The sequence below is a fragment of the Staurois parvus genome, unplaced genomic scaffold (assembly GCF_062004578.1).
Source record: "Staurois parvus isolate SC_StPar_1 unplaced genomic scaffold, SC_StPar_1.0 ptg001255l, whole genome shotgun sequence".
In the NCBI taxonomy this organism is placed as follows: domain Eukaryota; kingdom Metazoa; phylum Chordata; class Amphibia; order Anura; family Ranidae; genus Staurois; species Staurois parvus.
This window is the reverse complement of record NW_028319051.1, coordinates 765,100-785,770: the sequence shown is the minus strand read 5'-3', so window position 1 is coordinate 785,770 and position 20,671 is coordinate 765,100.

Below are 20,671 nucleotides of genomic sequence, written 5' to 3'. Positions count from 1 at the left end.
GCCTTTCAAACTCGCCCATTGAAGTCAATGGGACTGCACCACAACTGCAAGCCAAACACTTGGCTCATGGCTGCAGCATGTTTCTATCCAAAAAAAAAAAATTTTAGGAGTTGTCAGGATCGCTTTTTCTGAACAGCCAGAAGCTGCTGCTCTGCCCCCTCTGAAAAGCAATCCACCGCAGAACACTTTTTCAGAGGACTGGAGAAACTATTTGTTTGAAAGAGGCCTTGTGCTTGCTGGATAAAAAGATGAATCTATTGCTGATTTCATTGAAACTGATTTTGTTCAAATGATTGTTGCCACAAAGACCAATGGTGGTGTATGACTTTTTTTTTTTTTTTTAAGCTGGAAAACTGCTCTAATGCTGAAAATGCAGTAAAATGCTGCAAACCTGTGTTTTGGGATTTTTTGTTTAAAAAAACTGCTAACCAAAAAACAATTATTTTTTTTAAACACGAACGTGGGCAAATGCCGCTGAGCGCTAATGCAAAAACGCTAAAAAAAAACAACTGAAAAACTCAGGTTTTTAATGTGACTTTACACAACTAACTTTACCAGCAAGTGTGCAGGAGGGCTAAAAATCATTCCAGTGTTGCTATAAAATCTGTTTGCAGAACTGCATTTTCTGTTCTCCATCATATCTTCCAATCCAGGGACAGTTCAATGACACACGTGTTCCTTGGCCCTGGAAGCATTTTGATATCATTGCTTGCGTTAGGAAATGCTCTTTCATACAAAACTCGCTACAAATGAAGAATTGGTCACAAGTCTGCTAAGTGCTGTTTTATATCTGAGTATCATCTCCAATTTAAATCGTATCTCTGGGGTCACTGGTCACCTGACCAGCCTTCTTCTCATCAACATGGTCGTTTGCATACCAAATATCGGCCTCCAGTCTCTGGACGACACTAGTCGGGGTGGAGTGACCTCCTCTAGCCTCACCTCTGTGCCCCCTGATGTCAGTGCCTTGAAACTGTATTGGTGTAAATGCTGATGAGTGGGGGGGTGATATACATTCCTATACTGGACATGCTTGAAGTTTTCAATGTTCATCTCAGAGCTTCATCTCTAATTTTTTTATTTTTGGATATTTGTTTTAGTTAGGGGGAGGGAAGGAGGGGGGGTTTGTATTTTGTATTGGTTTTTTCAAAGTTTGGTACAACTTGTTTTTTGCTTTTTTTTTATATATAAATCGGTGATGAACCAACTTGGCTGTTTGTGGTTTCTTCCTCCCCCCCCCCCCCCCCCCTTTCCATTATAATCTCTTTAGATTGTTAGCTCCAACAAGGAGCAGGGCTCTCCTGACCCTCTTGTATTGAACTGTATTGTCTCCTTTTAAATTATAAAGCGCTGAGCAAACTGTTGGTGCTTTATAAATCCTGTATAATAATAATAATGAAGCTTTGTAAATTATGGAGCTGTACTATAACTGAAGGAATGGAAAAGATTGTTGCCTTTTGTTTTGGAGCCAATTGGAGGTCATCTTGCTTTCTAGCTGCACTATAAAACATAAAAGACACCTCAAGTAATAGTCTGAAGACCAACTCTGGGCAAATTTAAAAAAACAACAAAAAAAACATTCTCTTAGCCCTGGTTTATACCAGTGTGGTTTGTCATGCGATTTGACAGCTTCAAGTCACACTCTAGTGTCTGCAGTGGAACTGTTCTCTGACTTTTCGGTGCTGCACCAATATGAAAAAACCACAGGCAGCACAGTGGCTAAATGGTTAGCACTTCCGCCTGGCAGTACTGGGGTCGTTGGTTTGAATCCCAGCCATAGCACCTCCTGCCTGGAGTTTGCATGTTCTCCCTGTGCCTGTGTGTGTTTCCTCTGGGTACTTCGGTTTCCTCCCACACTCCAAAGACGTGTTGGTAGGTGAATTGGTTCCTGTCTAAATTGTCCCTAGTATGTGTATGTATGCATGTGAGTTAGGGACCTTAGATTGTACACCCCTTGAGGGTTAGGGACTGATGTGAATGTACAATATATATGTAAAGCGCTGCGTAAATTGATGGCGCTATATAAGTACCTGTAATAAAAAAAATACCTGAAATAAATATGAATAAAACAGTTCCTGTACTATTTTTTGCAATTTCAGGTGCAACTTGCATAAACATGAAGTTGCACAGATGTCTGCCAAGTCGCACTTGAAGTTGCGTTGGTGTCTGTGACATCAAGTGAGGTTGCATGATCTCAACGTCGGATCCAGTGTGAACCAGGGCTAAAGCTGCACCCACACTGCAAGAGTTTATAGCTAGTTTTGTGTAGGGGGGAGAGGACTGGTTTTATGTACCTAATCCTCTGCTCCACCAGCAGATGGCACTCCCCCGCAATCCAGCAGTGGACTGTCCCTCGGTGTAATTGTGTCCAGAGCAGGTTATGGCCCATACTCTGGTCTTGATGACATCAGGCCTCTAGCTTATGGGAGTCTAAAAACTGAGGGCAGGATTGGGTAAAGCCTGGTACACACGAGAATATCGGACAAATGATCATCTGCGGTGTGGGGTTTTTTTTTTTTTTTTTGTATGCTAGTTTCATATGAAAATGAAAAGGTTATGAAAATTCTCGTATGACAGAATACAACTTTGGAAGTGATGTAATGACGATCTTTCAATTCTGAGCATGAGCAGTCTTGTGCTTCTGATTTTTGTTTTGGATGAACACCATATGAAAATCATACAGTCTGGTATTGTACATAAAATATTTTCATGTTTGTCCCTTTTTGTATAGTTTTGAACAAAAGCTGTGTACAAATGATCAGATTATTGTGTGATTGCTTGGAAAGTGGTATTTTGCGTCTGATTTTTCTGATCGTGTGTACTAGGCTTAAGTCCATCTTTTATTTATTTCAGGTACTTATATAGCGCCGTCAATTTACACAGCACTTTACATATATATTGTACATTCACATCAGTCCCTAACCCTCAAGGGGTGGACAAGCTAAAGTCCCTAACTCACATTCATATATAGGGGCCAATTTAGACAGGAGCCAATTAACCTACCAGCATGTCTTTGGAGTGTGGGAGGAAACCCACGCAGGCACAGGGAGAACATGCAAACTCCAGGCAGGTGGTGCTGTGGTTGGGATTCAAACTAACAACCCCTAGTATTGCCAAGTGCAAGTGCTAACCACTTAGCCACTGTGCTGCCCATCTCCTTTCATTGTTCTAGACATGTGCTGTTAACCATTTCAGTGCAGCCCTACTGCAAAGTTTACTTGCTCAGAGTTGGTCTCTAAAGGTTAACTGCGCCTGCTAATAGGACATTGTATGTTACACCCATACTTGGGGTGTAACATGCTACAAAGCAAAAAAGTAATAAAACTCTTACCATTCTAGTTTCTTTATCAGCAGGTTTCTATATAGGATTTTTATAGGCGGCTTCTATTCAGAATGCCTTGCAATGTGCAATTATGGGACAGACTGGGACAAAAAAGGGCATTGGCTTGCAATGTACCACCCAAGCCTTGAGCTCTTTAACCCTTTGGTAGGACAGTGTGCAGATCTAGTTTACTAATAATCTCCCAGTACAATACAGACAGGGTTCAGTATGGTAACCATCTCTACAGCCTCCTCCTTAACCATTAGCCGCCCGGCCTATAGCTGTTTGGCGGCCGCAAAAATGCTGCAGATTTCCGGGGTATACGCCATTCAGCTTCCACCCGCACATGCGCGGTTGCACTGCCGCGTAGCGGCACGATCTGTCACCGGCTGTGTACCTCGGACATGGCCGATGACAGATCTGAGTACCGGCCCCGTTGCCAGTACCACGTGACCTGCTGTGACCAATCACAGCAGGTCACATGACAGTTGTATACAATGGATGGCTTCATTCATGCCATCCATTGTATACTAGTGCCTAGCTGTGAATGGTCACAGCAGGTCACATGCACATGTTATGTGATTTAGCTGTGGCCAAATCACAGCTAAGCACAAAAAAAAAAACCTGAATGAATTGATATCATTCAGGTAAATGCTTGCTTATAGCAAATTAATTCTTTGCTATAAGCAAATTGTGTAAAAAAAACAAAAAAAAAAAAAAACAATACTGATCACTTCCCCAAAGTAGTACAATGTTACTGAATGAAAGAAGAAATGGATTAGGGGGGAAGAGAGACAGACTTGTCTATGGGCTGCCTTAGCTTTCGCCTCCTATGTAATGTTAACCATTTCAATAGCGCTCTCACACTTTGAATGACAATTGCGCGGTCATACAACATTGTACCCAAACTAAAATTTTATTTTCTTCACACAACTAGAGCTTTCTTTTGGTGGTATTTAATCACCGCTGGGGTTTTTATTTTTTGCTACTTTGGTCATAGTAAAATAGGAAAAAAAATCTTAAAATAAAAAAAAATTTAATAAATTAAAAAAATATATATTTTTTTTTCATACTGTCACCGGTCAGTGTCCCTGTTCACCGCTATGCCAGTTATATGATGACGCTGTACTACACTGGTGACAGTTTGTAAAAAAAAAAAATAGTGAAAATAATTTTTTTAATTTTTTCATTTTCTGAAAAATTATGACAAAAAAAATACAACTTCAAAAAACTCACCATTCCTCTTATGAAGTACGTCGGACTGTCTACTCTGCAAAAAGGGGTCATTTGGGGGATATCTGTAGTATTTTGACTTTCTTGGACCTCAAGAAATTAGATTGGCTGTCAGTACTTCAGGATTGATCCATATTCAGATCTATACCATAGTTTGTGAACTCTATAACTTTCCTACAAACTAAATAATACATCCTAATTTGGGTTATTTTCACCAAAGACATGTAGCAGAATACATCTCGGTTTAAATTTATGAAGAACAATTATTTATTTGTAAACTTTGATAACAGAAACAAAGAAAAACGTGGTTTTTTTTTCAAAATTTTTGGTCTTTTTTTGTTAATTTAGCAAAAAATAAAAACCTCAGCAGTGATTAAATACCACCAAAAGAAAGCTCTAGTTGTGTGAAGAAAATGATAAAATTTTAGTTTGGGTACAATGTTGTATGACCGCGCAATTGTCATTCAAAGTGTGAGAGCGCTATTGAAATGGTTAACATTACATAGGAGGCGAAAGCTAAGGCGGCCCATAGACAAGTCTGTCTCTCCCCCCCCCCCCCCCCCAATCCATTTCTTCTTTCATTCAGTGGGTTGAGCAAAAAATGACTTGATTCCTCAGTGTGGATGGGGAATCCACCCTTCTGAGCCATTCTGATAGTGAGGAGCTTGCCCTGCCAGTAAAATACACCGATCAGTGCTTCCACCTATAGCTGGCAGTGATGATTGAGTTGGCAAAATCAGACAGGGCATTTTTTTGGCTCCTGTACATCCTCCCTGCCCCAGAATTTTAGCTGAACTGACCAAATTTTCATCCATGTATGGCCGGCTTGGGTGATACCTTTTTTCAGTATGAAGTAGCAATGGTTTAAGTATTTAAAATACTCTATGAATGGGAACCTGTAACAAATATAAAGAACTCTTATTCCAGTTTTACCCCATTCAAGACCAGGATATTTTCTTGCTATTCAGCCACTGGTAATTTGTGTGGTCATGCAGCACTGTACCCAAATGACTTTTTATATATGTATGTGTAAGTAACATTTTGAAAACACATCAGATCTCAAAAGGGAGAAAAATAGCATTCTGGATATCTATTACTGATATGGACTGGGTAATGTGTTAGGATGCCCCATCGTTTGATGGAAATGATCAACCTACAGAGGATTGAAGTCAAAGACGCTCCTAAAATTGAAGTGAAAGATGATGCAGCAGGCGAGTCCATTTTGATGAAATTTCATTGTAGCAAGTCAAAATGGACCGCAGTAGTTTGTATGACCCCCACGTTTTTGTATGCATGCCTGACGATGTCTGGGTATGCTCCCAATGAAACGACGGATGGTGTCCTGGGGTATTACCTCCCAGATCTGGACCAGGGCCTCAATGAGCTCCTGGCCAGTCTGAGGTGCAACCTGGCAGTGTTGGATGGACCGAAACTTGATATCCCAGAGGTGTTCTGTTGGGTTTAGGTCAGGCGAGTGTGGGGGCCATTCAATGGTATCAATTCCTTCATCCTCCAGGAACAGCCTGCATACTCTCACCACATGAGGCCGGACATTGTTGTGCACCAGGAGGAACCCAGGACGCACCGCACCAGTGTAGGGACTGACAATGGGTCTAAGGATTTCATCCCAATACCTAATGGTAGTCAGGGTGTCATTGTCTACCCTGTAGAGGTCTGTGCATCTTTCCATGGATATGCCTCCCCAGACCATCACTGACCCACCACCAAAACAGTCATGCTGAACGATGTTACAGGCAGTATGACGTTCTCCACGGCTTCTCCAGACCCTTTCACGTCCGTCACGTGCTTAGGGTGAACCTGCTCTCATCTGTGAAAAGCACAGGACCAGTGGTGGACCTGCCAATTCTGGTGTTCAATGGCAAATGCCAATCGAGCACTATGGCGCTGGGCCGCGAGCACAGGGCCCACTAAAGAACGTCAGACCACCCTCATGAAGACTGTTTCTGATTGGTCAGAGACATTCACACCAGTGGCTTGCTGGAGGTCATTTTGTAGGGCTCTGGCAGTGCTCATCCTGTTCCTCCTTGCACAAAGGAGCAGATACCAGTCCTGGTGATGGGTTAAGGACCTTCTACAGCCCTGTCCAGCTCTCTTAGAGTAACTGCCTTTCTCCTGGAATCTCCTCCATGCTCTTGAGACTGTGCTGGGAGACACAGCAAACCTTCTGGCAATGGTACGTATTGATGTGCCATCCTGGAGGAGTTGGACTGCCTGTGCAACCTCTGTAGGGTCCAGGTATCTCCTCATGCTACCAGTAGTGACACTGACCTTGGCCAAATGCAAAACTATTGAAAGAGAGAAAAGATTAGTAGGGAAAAAATGGCAGTGGCCTCCACCTGTAAAAGCATTCCTGTTTTGGGGGTTGTCTCATTGTTGCCCATCTAGTTCACCTGATAATTTCATTAATACCAAAGATGCTGAAACTGATTAACAACCCCCTCTCCTACTTAACTGACCAGATCAATATCCCAGGAGTTTACTTGACTTGATGCTATAGTACTCTGATTAAAAAGTGTTCCTTTCATTTTTTTGAGGAGTGTGTGTATGTCTATGTGTATGTATGTATGTATGTATATATATATATATATATATATATATATATACGCACACACACTGCGTGCACTCTTATTAGGCAAGTATTTTTACCAAATCATCATTTTTAGTATATTGTCCAACGCCAAGCTGTATAAACTTGAATGCTTATTGGATTTAAGTGTATCACGCCATGTGTATTTGTGCAATGAGGGTGTGGCCTAAGGAGATTAACACCCTATATCAAGCTGTAATAATTATCAGGTAGCTTCTTTTCCTCAGGTGAAATTGGCCAAAAAAGAGATTTAAGTGACTCTGAAAAGTCAAAAATTGTAATAAGTCTTTCAGAGGGATGCAGCACTCTTGAAATTGCTCATATATTGGGGAGTATTCATAGCCCTATCAAACGTTTTGCTGCAAATAGTCAACAGGGTCGCAAGAAATGTGTTGAGAAAAAGACTCAGATTACTGCCAATGATTTGTGAAGAATCAAACCTGAATCTGCCAGGAGCCCATTATCTTCCAGTACTGTCATATTCCAGAACTGCAACTACCTGGAGTGTCCAGAAATAGAAGGTGCTCAGAGACATGGCCAAGGTAAGGAAGGCAGAAACCTGACCACCACTGAACAAGACCCATACATTGAAACGGTAAGACTGGGCCAAGTAATATCTGAAGACAGCTTTACAAAGGTTTTATGGATTGAAGAGATGGGTGACTCTTGATGGCCCAGATGGATGAGCCTGTGACTGGATCAGTAACCAGCACAGAGCTCCACTCCAACTCAGACAGCAGCAAGGTGGAGGTGGGATACTGGTATGGGCTGGTATTATTAACTGCCTCCCGCACGCCATATAGTACAAGGCCGGGCGCAAGGCAGTTCTTGTTCTGGGAGGACGTCATATGATGTCCTCCCATTCTCACCGCGCATGCGCGGCGAGGGACACAGCAGATCACCGATCCATGGAAAGAGCCGAAGGTGTCGGCTCGGTCATGTGATCAGCTGTGTTCCGTCACAGCTGATCACATGTAAACGGAAATGCCGGTTATCAAGCATTTCTCTCCTCACGAGCTGTCACGCTGACAGAGGAGAGGAGAGCCGGTAATCGGCATTCCTCGGAGGGGACATCTACACTCATCATCAGAGTACTGATGATCAGTGTGCCCTGATGACCAGTGTAGCCCCAGCAGTGCCATCTGGCAGTGTCCATCAGTGCCATGTGTCAGTGCTCATCCATGCCACCTGCCAGTGCCACATTTCAGTGCCTACCAGTGCACATCAATGCCACATAGTGCCCATCTGAGCTGACTTTCAGTGCCACCTATCAATGCCAGTCAGTGCCACCTATCAGTGTGCATCAGTGCCTCCTAACAGTGCCATATATAAGTGCTGCCTTCCAGTGCCATTAGTGATGCCTGTCAATGCCCATCAGTGCCACCTACCAGTGCCTCCTCATCAGTGCCACTTATCAGTGCCACCAATCAGTGTCCATCAGTGCAGCCTATCAGTGCCCATCACTACAGCCTCATTAGCACACATCAGTGAAGGAGAAAAATCACTTATTTACAAAATTTTCAGTGGTTTTTGTTTTTTTAAGAAAAAAATAAAAAACCCAGAGGTGATTAAATACCACCAAAATAAAGCTCTATCTGTCACAAAAAATGATAAAAATTTCATATGGGTACAGTGTTGCATAACCGCGCAATTGTCAATCAGAGTGTGACAGTGCTGAAAGCTGGAAACTGGCCTGGGCAGGAGGGGGTATAAGTGCCCTGTAGGCTAGCGGTTAAAGATGAGGTAGTTGGACCTTTTTGGGTTGAAGATGGACTCAAAATCAACTCCCAAACCTATTGCCAATTTTTATAAGGCACTTTCTTCATGCAGTAGGACAAGACAAACTATCTTTCAAGAAGACCATGATGGTTATGTAGGACAATGCTCCATCGCAAGTATCGACCTTCTCCACTGCGGGGATAGCCAGTAAAGACCTTAAAGATGAAAGACTAATGACAGGGACTTCTTCCTCACCTGACCTAAACCCTATTGAGAACTTGTGGGCCCTTCTTAAATGGGAGATGTACGGTGACAGTGTCTGGGAGGCTGTGGTTGCTGCTGCACAAAAATTGATCATCAACAGATCAAGAAACTGACAGACTCCATGAATGGAAGGCTTATGACTATAATTAAAAAGAAGAGTGGCTATACTGGTCACTGATATTTTTTTGTCAGAAATGGTTATTTGTAAATTTTGAGTTGTTTATTACTCACAGATGGAAAAAAAAAAAGTGAGATTGGAAAATTTTTGTTTTTCATTTAGTTGCCCAATAATTGTGCAGACATACAGTAGATATTCTCCTAAGAGATCCAAAAACTCACTTTTACTTTCTTCAATATTCAGGTTTGTAAACACCCCTCTCAGTGACAAATGGTTTGCCTCAACCTTCTTAACTGATACATCTGCAGGCCAGGTTGAAATACAGACTTACTGGTCAGGTCACGAGTGGTAAAAAAAAAAAGGAAAGAAAGCCTTAAAAAGAAAGCTAATGCAGCCATGGGATCTAAGACTTGGTAACATGCAATATAAATGCATGATGGCTTTTGGGGTTTAATATTAACACACGCCAGTGCAGGGGTACAGTAGGGGGCTAACAGACCTGCAATGAATGACTCCCTAAAACAAAGTAATTGCTGCAAATAACAAAATATGGAACTTTGATGGTTCTGCACTCATTTCAGGGAAACAAAAAAGAAACAGCCATACCATATATATATATATATATATATATATATATATATATATATATACCAAAGTTTAAAAATGCTCTCGTTCCTACGTTACATAAAAATGTATCCAGACAAGTAATTGGAAGATGTCCTGCATGTAACCCAGATACACCCAAAATATTTTCATAACCCTCTCTATAGTGACAGAAACATCCTGAAAATATATCTGGTTCCTAATGATATCTCCTGGAATGCAAGTTGATTACTGAAGGGTGTGAGGCTACAATTCTCAATGTGTTTCGCAAAGAGGAGCTTCTTCAGGAGATCAAGGTACTGCCAAGAGTGCAGCCACATATAACCAAAACATGGAGACTATAGACCTGATCTACCAATGCATATATGTCATTACAGATATCATGTAACATTCTTTTGCTTCCGCTGTGTGATGAGACACCTAGCTAACAGGTGGGAAGCCTCACTTTCCTCATTCACTGAGTGTGCTGCTAGTAATACGGAGTCATATCAGAGATTTCTGAGCTTCGAAGAGGGCAATGTGTTGGGCTATTGTGCAGGATTGTGACCCAGGATAAATAAACTGCTGCAAAAGTGACTGCAGAGCTCAACTGGTTATCAATTGATAGGCTGCTTTGCAAGTGCCCTGCCACCTTGCGCAGTACAGCAAAATGGGGTTAACGCAGACAGCATTGTGTTGCTTTCCCACTACCTGCTTTAGCCCCTTGGACCCCACAGAAATATGCAGTTGTGGGGCGCGCAGAGTGGTCCCATTTACTTGACTGGGGGTTTAATTCCTGCTGCGGCATGTGTACACCTTTGGCTGCTGCCTCAGCAGCTAAAGGGAGAAGGGATTGGAGGGAAGCAAAATCATGACTGCAGGGTTTTACCCCCCCCCCAACTATACATGTGAATGAGCCCTAAGGGTGATTGCAGCACAGTAGTACAACAGTTAGAGGTTTAAATCAGGTGTGAGGAGGTGACACTGCCCGGTGATCTTTGACTTCTCCCATGTTGTACAGGTAGATCTCCAGGTGTGAGGAGGTGACACTGCCCGGTGATCTTTGACTTCTCCCATGTTGTACAGGTAGATCTCCAGGTGTAAGGAGGTGACACTGCCCGGTGATCTTTGACTTCTCCCATGTTGTACAGGTAGATCTCCAGGTGTGAAGAGGTGACTGCCCGGTGATCTTTGACTTCTCCCATGTTGTACAGGTAGATCTCCAGGTGTAAGGAGGTGACACTGCCCGGTGATCTTTGACTTCTCCCATGTTGTACAGGTAGATCTCCAAGTGTGAGGAGGTGACACTGCCCGGTGATCTTTGACTTCTCCCATGTTGTACAGGTAGATCTCCAGGTGTGAAGAGGTGACTGCCCGGTGATCTTTGACTTCTCCCATGTTGTACAGGTAGATCTCCAGGTGTGAGGAGGTGACACTGCCCGGTGATCTTTGACTTCTCCCATGTTGTACAGGTAGATCTCCACCTCTTTAAGGTTGCCTACCCCTTGTGTAGTGTTTCCATTGTTTTGTTTTGTCCAACCCTTGTATATAACATACCACAAAAGTGTGGAATGGTAATGTACATCCCAGGATCCCATAAAGGCAAAAAATGGAAAGCTGGGGGGGAGAAAGGTCCAAAGTATAACCTGGATCGGCTAAACAAAGATGCAGGTCCTGTTTTTTGTTGCCAGGCCTTTCTAAATGCGTCGACTACCTTGACAGCGCACACATCGATCTGCATGCTATAACGCACTATGACGTAAAAAGACCCTGAGGGAGAAAATTCAGGCAAGTGCATTATTGATAATTACAGCAAGAAAACCACAGCTATTACCTATGCTTGCTTCTGTGTTTTTAGTTTTTGGGGTTACTAAACTCCAGACTCTGCATTCACTATATCTGGTCTCTCAGTACACAGAACATGGGAATGCAATTATTTTAGTAAAAATAAACTGCTAAATATCTTTTCTCATCAGCAGTTAGAGCAGTCTTGTGACTTCTATCAGTGTTTGGCCGAGCACTGGTTAAAGCTTGTAGGAGGAGTTTTCATTCTCCTTTTACTGTCCTATGACGCTGCATAACCCCTGACCCTCTGCCTGGACAGTGCTGATTGGACCTGTGCTGATCACATGCACTCTCCCAAAGGAAAAAAAAAACCTCCAGCAATACACACCAAACTGAGCATGTACAGAGTGACTCCTAGAGCTCTGTACTATCAGCAGATGGATTGGGGACAGTAGAAGGGGAGGATCAGAGAAGACAGGAACAAACATCCTTTTTTTACACAGTGCAGAGGATTAACCCCTTAGGTTCCACAGTGCATGCGTTACTGCATATACAGACTGATTTTACTGATGTGGGTTTAGTAACACTTTAACCTCCTTAGCGGTATTCCTGAGTGTAGCTCGGGGTAAAATTTCCATACCAAAAGCGGTACCCCGAGCTACACTCGGGCTTACCATGCGGCGTTGCTCTGGGGGTCCCTGCAGCACTTACCTTGTCCTTCGCTCCCACAATGTGTCCCCTGCAGCATCCCCGGCCATCTCCTCCGGCCGATGCCGGCATCCAGCTTCTGTGTTCTGGTCCCTGTGACGTCGGGACGTACGGGCGCCGGAACCGGCGGGAAATTTGAAATTTTTTAAAAATGTCATTTTTGCTGTCATTGCTGTTTCAATGCATTTCACATACATTTTGTCCCGAGTGCTTTGTTTTGCGCCCTGCCTGCATTTTGACTGTTCTTTCTGCCTGAAAACTTAGAAAAGTCCATGGCGTCCAAAAAGCGTCCCTTTACGTCAAAAGCGGTTTTAGAACAGTGATAGTAAATCAGAACCACTTGCAGAATTGAGTGATAATGATTCGTGGGGAAATTCGTCATCAGACACTGAAAACGATTCTGCGACTTTGCTCAGTGATGTGCGAATTTGCCTCTGTATTTCAAATTTCAGTGTTTTTGGTTTGATTATATTATTGAATTAAATTTATTATTATTATAATATTATTTTTTATGATTATTTATTAAATTATAATTTATGATTTCGTGTTTCAAATGTTATCATATCCGGAATGTTTAATAGACTCTTGTTCAGACAGATTTCAGTGAGTTATTCCTAAAAATTACAGCCTACAATAAAAAACTACATATTTCCATGCAAAAAAATGGTACCGCTTTCAGCACAAAAAATCGGAAAGAATCATACCGCCAGGGAGGTTAAGGGAAAAAAGTAAGCTGTATAATTTTGGACGACCTATATTAACTAGTGGCTCCGCGCCAACCCCAAAATCAAGTAATAAATGAATATGCTGATTGTCACCAAGTATACGAAAATAATAAAGTAATTGTGAAATGTAAGCTGCCTCCCTGGGCATGTATCAAATACATCCAAAGTGTTAATAATCCAATCCTTTAGGGGGCGCTAACCCATAGATTTGTATTATACACAATATTTATGTATAGAGTCGTATGTGTAAATGCACAATTCATTCATTTATTGATACTCAGATATTAGTTTGATTGGTTAGTATCTGTGGATTTGATTGTATACTTTTTTGGGCTTGCTTGATTTCAGTTCAATCTCTATGTAATTTTTTTTTTCTTCTGCATGTCTTAAATATCTGTATTCACTGCCCCCTCCTGTCTTCCTGGAGCTCTCAAGCACATTGATCACATTCCTGAATTTCTTCCAATTGCTTGGGCAATATTTCTAGGAATTGTCTGCATCTAAACTTCCTTCTGATTGGCACAAAGCCTTGAAATGCCCCCCCCCCCCCCTCCCCCGGCCCCTTTTCAGTGGAATGCTGGTGTGATGGTGTTCACTGTCCTGATATTTCCTGAGCTCCACCTGGATGTGCATCACCATTCGCTCACATGATTGATCAATGTTGCAGTCATTGAATGTACAGACATGCCTCTGACAATCATTCTTGCTGGTATGCAGGACTAAAGAGCGCACGGATGTGCGAGGTGCTGAGCAACCCAACAGGGTGCGGGTCATTGAGTGCAGAGCAATGTCATCCTTTTGGAGCACTAAAAGAATGTAGATTTCTCCAGCTCTTCAAAACGTCTGTGGTGTTTGCTTTACAAAATGGGTAAAATGAAAATTAAAGCTGAACTCTACTTTCATTGAAATACACTATACTGCCAAAAGTATTGGGCCAGCCCTCCAAATCATTGGATTCAGGTGTCCCAATCACCTCCATGGTCACAGGTGTATACAATCAAGCCCCCAGGCATGCAGACTGCTTCTACAAGCATTGATGAAAGAATGGGTCGCTCTCAGGAGCTCAGTGACTTCAAGCGTGGTACCATGATAGGTTGTCATCTGTGCAATAAGTCCATCCGTAACATTTCCTGGCTACTAAATATTCCATGCTCAACTGTTAGGGGGATTATAACAAAGTGGAAGCAACTGGGAACAACAACTCAGCCACCAAGTGGCAGGCCACATAAAATGACAGAGCGGGGTCAGCGCATGCTGAAGTGCACAGAAGTCGACAACTGTCTGCAGAGTCAATAGCTAAAGACCTTCAAACGTTGTGTGACCTCCAGATTAGCACAACAGTGCGTAGAGAGCTTCATGGAATGGATTTCCATGGCCGAGCAGCTGCATCCAAGCCTTACATCACCAAGTGCAATGCAAAGCGTCGGATGCAGTGGTGTAAAGCAAGCCACCACTGGACTCTAGAGCAATGGAGACGTGTTCTGTGGAGTGACCAATCAGGCTTCTCTGTCTGGCAATCCAGTGGAAGTGTCTGGGTTTGGCAGTTGCCAGGAGAACGGTACTTGCCTGACTGCACTGTGCCAAGTGTGAAGTTTGGTGGAGGGGGGATTATGGTGTGGGGTTGTTTTTCAGGGGTTGGGATTGGCCCCTTAGTTCCAGTGAAGAGAACTCTTAAGGCGTCAGCATACCGAGACATTTTGGACAATTTCATGCTCCCAACTTTGTGGGAATAGTTTGGGGATGGCCCTTTCCTGTTCCAACATGACTGCACACCAGTGCACAAAGCAAGGTCCATAAAGACATGGATGAGCCAGTTTGGGGTGGAGGAACTTGACTGGCCTGCACAGAGTCCTGATCTCAACCCCATAGAACACCTTTGGGCCTGGCTCGGAGACTGCGTGCCAGGCCTACTCATCTGTCTGCTGCGGTGGCAGACAGTACTTGTAGTTTATTCATTCATAGGAATCTATGAATGAATGATGTGGATGTGTGGGAGGAGCCTCGCACAGCTGTGCCGTTTTTAAAAAGGGGCAGTGGGTGCGAGGTGAGGAACCCTAACCTGCTGTCACAGGGAGGGGGGCAAAGTCTGGAACATGTTACATTACACTCTAATTATATAACATGTTTCAGAGGTGAACTTATCCTTTAGGCTAGGTTCACACCTATGCGTTTTTCAGTATCTGACTCAAATTCCATGTTTGGAACGTAGCTGACTTGTATTTTGTGATTTGTTTTTATAGAATTAAAGATGATATTGGGCAATCCATCGGGGGTCTGTAATCCTGAACCCCACATAGTCCAATCTGCACACTTGAAGGAGAACTGGGCTGCAGGTAATGAAAGTCAAGGACCATCGATGGCAAGCAGGAGAGCTCCAAGTGTCGTTTTTCTAGTTCTGATTAGGAAAGGAGAAGGTAACGCTCACTTGACCACTATTGGCATTCCTATTTATCATCAACTAATCAAGTGAGGACCAGCGACATTATGCGGACATAATGGACTGTTTTCGATGAGCTCGCCTGCGGGGAAAAGAGTGAATTCCAGTCCCTGGAGGAGGAGCGGCTCATCACATGGAATGCACAGCCTGCAGGTGTGACTCTGCTAAGATAAATACATTCTTAATATGTACAGCACAATCCCCCGCTCAATACATCTCGCTTCACAACTGAGAGAAGATGATTCAGGTCAATTGGAAGTGGTTTCTACTGCAACCAATAGGACTTCAGCTGTCAGTCTTCCTTTTCTGGTTAGGGAATGGAAGCACACACCTGATTGGATGCTATGGGCAAAGTGACTTTCTTCTGTTCCAGTTATAAAACTGCTCAGTGTAATATTAGGCTGGGGCTTGGGGATAAACAGGAACAATGTAAATATAAACTATATTGCCAAAAGTATTGGGCCGCCTGAATGAACTTTAATGGCATCCCAGTCTTGGTCCGTAGGGTTCAATATTGAGTTGGCCCCGCCCTTTGCAGCTATAACAGCTTCAACTCTTCTGGGAAGGCCGTCCACAAGGTTTAGGAGGGTGTCTATGGGAAGGTTTGACCATTCTTCCAGAAGCACATTTGTAAGGTCAGGCACTGATGTCGGAGGAGAAGGCCTGGCTCGCAGTCTCCGCTCTAATTCATCCCAAAGGTGTTCTATGGGGTTGAGGTCAGGACTCTGTGCAGGCCAGTCAAGTTCCTCCATCCCAAACTCACTCCTCCATGTCTTTATGGACCTTGCTTTGTGCACTGGTGCGCAGTCATGTTGGAACAGGAAGGGGCCATCCCCAAACTTCCCACAAAGTTTGGATCATGAAATTGTCCAAAATGTCTTGGTATGCTGACTCCTTAGGAGTTCCCTTCACTGGAACTAAGGGGCCAAGTCAACCCCTGAAAGACAACCCCACACCATAATCCCCCCTCCACCAAACTTTACACTTGGCACAATGCAGTCAGGCAAATACCGTTCTCCTGGCAACCACCAAACACAGACACGCCCACCTGATTGCCAGAGAGAGAAGCGTGATTGGTCACTCCAGAGAACACATCTCCACCTCTCTAGAGTCCAGTGGCAGCGTGCTTTACACCACTGCATCCGACACTTTGCATTGCACTTGGTGATGTAAGGCTTGGATGCAGCTGCTCGGCCATATATATATATATATATATATATATATATATATATATATAATACAGTCATGGCCAAAAATATTGGCACCCCTGCATTTCTGTCAGATAATACAGCAATTTGCCCCAAAAATTGTTGCAATCACAAATGTTTAGGCATTCATGTGTTTATTTACATAGTTACATAGTCTGGCTGAAAAAAGACAAAAGTCCATCCAGTTCACTATATGAACCACTGATGTATTTATACATATTGATCATATCCCCCCTTAATCTTCTTTTCTCAAGAGAATAAATTCAGTTCCTCTAATCTTTCCTCATAGCTGAGCTCTTCCATGCCTCTTATCAGTATGGTTGCCACTCTCTCTACTTTCTCCAGTTCCCCAATGTTCTTTTTGTGAATTTGTTTTGTTTGCATTGATATGAAAACAAAAAAGTGGAGAAACAAAAAGCCAAATCTGACACATTCCATGCAAAATCACAAAAATGGACTAGACAACATTACTGGCACCTTCTCAAAATTGAAAGAAATAATTGCATTCCAAGTTTGAGATACTCCTGCAGTTTGTAATTAAACTCATTTGTGTCAATTAACAGATCTTAATGTTCCTGTGTCCACTGTGCGCAACATTATCAAGAGGTTTACAGCCCATGGCACTGTAACTAATCTCCCTGGACATGGACGAAAGAGAAAAATTGGTCAAAGATTGCAACAAAGGATTGTTCGAATGGTGTATAAGGAACCTCGACCAACTTCCAGACAAAGTCAAGCTGTCCTTCAGGCACAGGGTACAACTGTGTCAGCTCGCACTATACATCGCTATCTGAAAAAGGACGTTATGGTAGGAAACCCAGGAGGACCCCATTGCTGACACAGAAATATAAAAAGCCAGATTGAAGTTTGCCAAAGCTTACCTGAGGAAGCCAAAATCCTTTTGGGAGAATGTGCTGTGGACAGACAAGACAAAATTACAGAGTTTTTGGTAAAGCCCATCATTCTACTGTTTTCAGAAAAAGCAATGAGGCATTTAAAGAAAAGAATGCAGTCTCTACAGGTCCTACAGTCAAACATGGTAGAGGGTCACTGATGTTTTGGGGTTGCTTTGCTGCTTCAGGAACTGGATGTCTTGACCGTGTGCATGGCATTATGAAATCTAAAGACTACCAAGGAGTTCTGGGGTGCAATGTAAAGCCCAGTGTCAGATAGTTGGGTCTCCATCAGAGGTCATGGGTCTTACAGCAGGGCAATGACCCAAAGCACACGTCAAAAAGCACCCAGAAATGGTTTCAGACAAAGCGCTGGAGAGTACTGAACTGGCCAGCAATGAGTCCAGATCTCAATCCCATAGAGCAGGGGTCTCCAAACTTTCTAAACAAAGGGCTGGTTTACTGTCCTTCAAACTTTAGGGGGGCTGGACTATGGCCAGCTGGAGAAGAAAATGTCCTGGCGTCAGTGGTAGTAAACAATGCCCTATCATTGGTATTTGGGGGAGGGATAGTGTCCCACCTTTGATTTCAATAGGAGAAATAGTGCCCCATCATTGTCAGTAGGAGGAATAGTGCCCCATCATTGGTGTTAATGGAAGGAATAGTGCCCCATCGTTAGTATCAACAGGAGGAATAGTGCCCCATCATTAGTTTCAATGGGAGGAAAAGTGCCCCATCATTGGTATCGATGGGAGAAATAGTGCTCCATCATTGGTATCAATGGAAGAAATAGTGCCCCATCATTGGTGTCAATGGGAGAAATAGTGCCCCATCGCTATTTTCAATAGAAGGAATAGTGCTCATTGTTAGTATCAATGGAAGGAATAGTACCCAATCATTGGTATCAATGGGGGAAATAGTACCCCATCATTGTTGTCAATGGGAGGAATAGTGTCCCATCGTTAGTATCAATGAAAGGCATAGTGCTCCATCATTGGTGTCAATAGGAGGAATAGTGCCGCATTGTCGATGTCAGTGGGAGAAACTATGGCACACTGTTGCCTGCAGTGGGAGGAATAATGCCTTGAGGACCGGATAAAAGCAAGCAAAGGGCCGCATCTGGCTCCCGGGTCGCAGTTTGGAGACCACAGCCATAGAGCACCTGTGGAGAGTTCTCAAAACAGCAGGTGGGAAAAGGAACCCTTCCAATGTGAGAGACCTGGAGTAGTTGGTGATAGAAGAGTGCTCCAAAATTCCAGTAGAGAGTTGTAAGAAACTCATTGATGGTTACAGGAAGCCATTGATTTCAGTTATTTTTTCCAAGGGGTGTGCTACCAAATATTAAATTGAGGGTGCCAATAATTTTGTTCAGTCCATTTTGGGGGTTTTGCGTGGAATGTGTCAGATTTGGCTTTTTGTTTCTCCACTTTTGTCCCAATTGGAAGATCTCCCTTCACCTCTTGCATTCATGACAGCTCTTAAGTTTTGTAATTCTACTTCTGCCCTGTCTGTGTACCAATGGTCACCAGGGCAAATCAAGACAGATGATTCTCCTCAAAGGGGACACAGGCGGCATTAGAAACTTGGGAAAGGGTCTAACGCCCTCTCTACCTACTTCTTGTGTGTACTTCTCAGTGCCCATCAGTGCCGCCTCATCAGTGCAGCCTCATCAGCACACATTGGTAAAGAAGAAAAATTACTTATTTGCAAAATTATTAACAGAAACGAGGAAAAGTTTTTTTTTCAAAGTTTTCTGTCTATTTTTGTTTTTTATAGCAAATAGTAAGAAAAACCCAAATTGATGATTAAATACTAAAATAATTCTCTATCTGTCTTAAAAACAATGCTAAAAATGTCATATGGGTAGAGTGTGCAATTGTCATTCTACATGCAACAGAGGTGAAAGCTGAAAATTGGCCTCTGCAGGAAGGGGGTGAAGGTGCCTGGTATTAAAGTGGCTACTCCATCCAAAAAAAAAAGTATTTTCTCTACGTAGACTTTAATTTATGTCCAAAGGCCTACAGTAATGTAGAAAGAAAGGTCTACTCACTTTGCTGGTTGTGGATTATTTCTTTATTTCTCTAAAATACATTTTATTTTTCTAAAACTTGATACAGCATATCATTTACTTTGGGATGTTTAGGAATCAGAAATTATTATCTAGAAAACAAGCCTTAACAGACAAGCTCTGCAACTCCTACATACGTGTAGTGAGTTTAAATGACATAATACAGTATGTAAGATTTAGAACAACCACATGGAATGGGAAATCGTTAACTACTAATGCTGTCCAAGAAATTCTGCAACTGTGCTGACATTCATTTCTGGTTAACTCCAGCCAGATTTTCCAATGATGCATCAAGTGAGATTGAAGGCTCTTGATTTTTGTGCCATGGAGCTTCTTATTCCCTGAGAGCTACACCATGCCTTGATCACAACAGTAGAGCACATTGGCCAGACCCAGCACAGTTAAGGAGAAAACTCATGCAGGAGGATAGCTATGAAGGACTTCTTCATTGGCTGAGCAGGCCCTTGGCATACAGGTCTAACCCTGTCAATAACCACTTGAATGATAGATGGCATGTAGATCACTGGCCGGAATGGATCAATACACATGTGGGCAGCCAATGTATGGGATGGCACAACAGTACAAGATGATACATGCAGTGTTCAGGCTCTGGCCAGTAGAGTCGTTGGACTCCACCAATGGCAGATGCCCAGATAACATGGGTGCACTTCCCTTTCCTGCAGCATTTCCATGTTTGATTTGCATGCATCTTCAAAGTAGAATACGAACCTTAAGGTAGAACTGAAGGCAAAACGTTTTTCCCATTATAGATGGAGCAAATAATGGTTTAATAACCTTGTCAGTTATTTATTTATTAATTTTTCTGCTATCCGTGTCCCCTTGGAAAGGTTTATCTTTACTTCCAGTTCCACAGCCACAAAATAAGAGGAAGATCCTCTAAAGTGAGGGAAATCCCTGGTGGTCACCGGAACTGGGGTCCCCATTGAAGATTGCCCCTTTTATTCCAGTTCTGGCAACCTCTCAAAATGTGGAATTTCTTT